Genomic DNA, 4,134 nt, shown 5'->3' on the forward strand with positions numbered 1-4,134 from the left:
CAGCCCAATTTAGTCCCTCTACAAGCATGGTCACCAAATTTCCTCTACAGTATTTTTTGTTTTGGTGACTGTGCTTGACAAAGCAAAGAAGCAAGTTCATATTCCTTAAACAAGTGGCCAGGTAACTATCCCCATGAACACGTTTATCCACTGTTATCAATGACAGCTGTTTCCGACCGAAAATATTTAGTCCTTATCAGTCATTCGCTTTTCTCTGCTCAGACATTCTGAAACACTAGTCACAACAAATGTAGAAAAGGCATGCCCTTCACATTTAATTTTGAAAGTTCTCTTTGTGTACGTGTTACTAGATAAGTCCTGTGCTCATTGCATACACTGGCTTCCAATAATAACTTGACTTTAACATTTGCATAATTAAGTCCCCTTAAAGGTTTCATACCCCCAACCCACCCCACTATCCCACTAATCTCCTCCAACCCTACAAACCTGCCAATGCTCCTCCCACTGTGGACTCTTGCATACTTCCTAATTCATTTTCCCCAAAATTGGTGGTCGTTCCTTGAAAGTGGCGTCACTGGTAGATAGGGTGGTAAAAAAGGTATTTAGCACACTTGCCTTCATCGGTCAGAGCATTGCGTACAGGAGTTGGGATGTTATGTTAGAACTGCACAAGACGTTGGTAAGATCAGATTTGGAGCACTACGTATAATCCTGGTTGCCCCGCTATAGGAAGGAAGTTATTAAACTGCAAAGTGTGCAAAAAAGATTTACAAGGATGTTACCGAGACTGGAAACCCCTCCAAAGTCAAAATGAACATAAAACTGGATTTCATGACACACTTCACTTCTAGTGATATCATGCTGTTATCCTTTAAAGGCAAATTACCACGTATGAATTTTGTGAGACCCCATCTCCAAGTCACAGCACTGAAGGAGGCCATTCAGCCCTCTCGCATGCACCACTTATTGAATGAGGAAAGTACCAAGTGCTGTACCTCCACCTTCTGCCTGTAACCCTACACATTCTTCCTTTTCAGATAACAGTCTAATCTCAATTGAAGCTACTTCCACCGCACTCTCCAGCAGCACATCCCAGATCTTAACCAATTGCTATGTGACAAAGTTCCTCCTCAAGTCACCATTGTTTCTTTTGCCATTTACCAGTGATAATCATTCTGATGGTACAACGCACAATGTTCATGTCCTGCTAAGTAACTGCGTGGAGCGGCACGGTGGCACAGTGGTTAGCACTGCTGCCTCACAGCACCAGGGACCCGGGTTCAATTCCCGGCATGGGTGACTGTCAATGTGGAGTTTGCACATTCTCCCCGTGTCTGCATGGGTTTCTTCCAGGTTCTCCGGTTTCCTCTCACAGTCTGAAGATGTGTGGGTTAGGTGGATTGGCCGTGCTAAATTGCCCCTTACTGTCAGAGGGACTAGCTAGGGTAAAGGCATGGGATTGTGGGAATAGGGCCTAGGTGGGATTGTGGTCGGTGCAGACTTGATGGGCTGAATGGCCTCCTTCTGCACTGTAGGATTCTATACATACGTATCATATGCATGACAAGGAGCAGATCCTAAACTGCTGTTAATCGCTACCACGTTGGCAGAGTTATGGTCCCGCTGATGACACACCCCCATCGCGAGTGTCCCAGCAGCAAGGGGTGCGTTCAACTGGAAACCCCAGTGACAACGGTCAGACCATATGATCCCGCTGCCAGCAAAGGACAAGTCGCCTCCCACTGCCACGGAGAGGAAAGAAATCCCACCCATAGTCTTATCCTCAAATTATTGTTTCACCAATCCTTGACTGGGAAGTCGAATAGAAAATCACCACAGTGACTACAGTTTTAAAAAGACACTGTGGGAATTCCTGAGGCCATGAAATATAAAATAAAGTTTATTTATTTGTCACAAATAAGGCTTACATTAACACTGCAATGAAGTTGCTGTGAAATTCCCCTAATCCCCACAGTCTGGCGCCTGTTTGCCTCAATGCACCTAACCAGCATGTCTTTCAGACTGTGAGAGGAAACCGGAGCACCCAGGGGAAACCCATGCAGACACAGGGAGAATGTGCAAACTCCACACAGACAATGACCCAAGCCGGGAATCAAACCTGCTGACGCTGTGAAATTGTCATGGAGAAATTGTTAAATTGTGAAATAAACAACAAGGATGACAGCTGTATAGAGCTGTACTAACAGTACAGAACATTTATGATTAATTTAGGGACAATTTGTTACACCAATCAGCCTAAGAGCACATCTTTGGGGTGTGGGAGGAAACCGGAGCACCCAGAGAAAACCCACACAAGCACGGGGAGAATGCGCAAACTCCCACGGACACTGGCCCAAATCCATGTATCTGCACAGCAAACAGTGATAGTCACTGAGCTGTCGAGGTGCCCATCAGCTGGTCCAGTTTAAGCGTACACTAACGACGTGAAGCACTAAGCTACTCCCGAAACATCCAAGAGCAGCCCTCGCACGACCCACCGCGTGTATGCCCCTTGTTGGACAACAAGGCGGACCGAGGCACAATACCTGTGAATGAATAAATGAAAGAAACAATCTTAGCATTCTTGATGGGATACATAACAACAGCATAAGAGTTATCATTTATTAGCATATTGTTTTAGTTTGCCAAAGGCTCTCCGCTTCATCGCTGGATAATGAACTCCCCTGCCATAAATAGTCTCTTGCTGCTGATTCATCCAACTTAGTATCTTGGATCTACGCCAGTCTTCACTGTGTGCTATTCGAACATCCTTTCCAGTCTCAAAAACTCATGTAGAGTCCAGCTCATGAGGAGATGTTATTGCACAGGTAATGGGCGTAGGGCAGGAATTCTCAGCCACGTTCGTACCGAGGCTGGAAATCCCCATCCGTGGTCAACGGACCATTGCCTGGACAGTTGCATTTTTTTGTCCTACCCACCATGATTCCTGTGGAAGGCACGATGGGGAAAATTCCACCCATTGTGCGTTCCTGTCACAGTTCAGCTTTTTAATTATGAACCTTCTGGTCAATGGAAAGACCTGAATGAAGAAGCTGAAGTTGGCTGGACCTTGGACACTACCCCTGAGCTACTCCTGCCGCAATGGGGTTGGCATCTAACAACAACAGCCATCTTTGTTTGTGCTAGGTATGACGCCAATTAGTATAATGTTTATTTCCCTGATTCCCAATGACTTCAATTTTATTGGGGCTCCCTTGACACCATCCTCAGTCAAAAACTGTCTCAATTTCAAGGCCAATCGCTCTCACCTCATTTATTTTTGCTTAAATCATAGAAACCCTACAGTACAGAAAGAGGCCATTCAGTCCATCGAGTCTGCACCTACCTCAATCCCATTCAGATCCTACCCCCATATCCCTACATATTTACCCACTAATCCCTCTAAGCTACGCATTTCAGGATGCTAAGGGCAATTTTTTAGCATGCCCAATCAACCCAACCCACACATCTTTGGACTGTGGAAAGAAACTGGTGCGCACGGAGGAAACAGTGCAAATGGAACGTTGGCCTTTATCGCTAGGGGGATAGAATATAAAAGCAGGGAGGTCTTGCTGTAACTGTACAGGGCACTGGTGAGACCACAACTAGAGTACTGTGTGCAATTTTGGTCCCCTTATTTGTGTAAGGATGCATTGGCCTTGGAGGGAGTACGGAGAAGGTTCACCAGGTTGATACCGGAGATGGGGGGGTTAGATGAAGGGGAAGTACAAAGGTGGTAAGACGGAACATTCCCCTTTCCCTGAGGTTTGGTTGGACATCAGACTGAAGAGCTAAACAATTGCTACAAAAGTGAAGTGAGTCCTGGATGCATGTCCAAAGCACAAGGCTTGTTTGTCACTAATCGGCAGCAAATTAACATTCTTTTGCAAAACTTTCTGTAGTCGTGCATGATCCCTTAGAGCAAGAAGCTCCAGGCTGGTGATGCATGTGAAAATTATTTTTCCTGAGAAATATGATAATAGGCTGTTGAGGTATAGGATGTTCACTGTGTGGATTGACAAGAATGTCAGAGTTCAGATGATCAACTGCAGGGAAGTTCCATTTCAGAAACACCCATTTCAGAAAGCAATTTGCCAAAGATATGAGGAGACAAATTCTAGGCATGTCACTCTGTACTTGTGTATTTGCTGCAGATACCATGAAGGATAGAAA

Source organism: Carcharhinus amblyrhynchos, chromosome 3 (assembly GCF_965287045.1).
Source record: "Carcharhinus amblyrhynchos chromosome 3, sCarAmb.v2.hapA, whole genome shotgun sequence".
Lineage (NCBI taxonomy): Eukaryota > Metazoa > Chordata > Chondrichthyes > Carcharhiniformes > Carcharhinidae > Carcharhinus > Carcharhinus amblyrhynchos.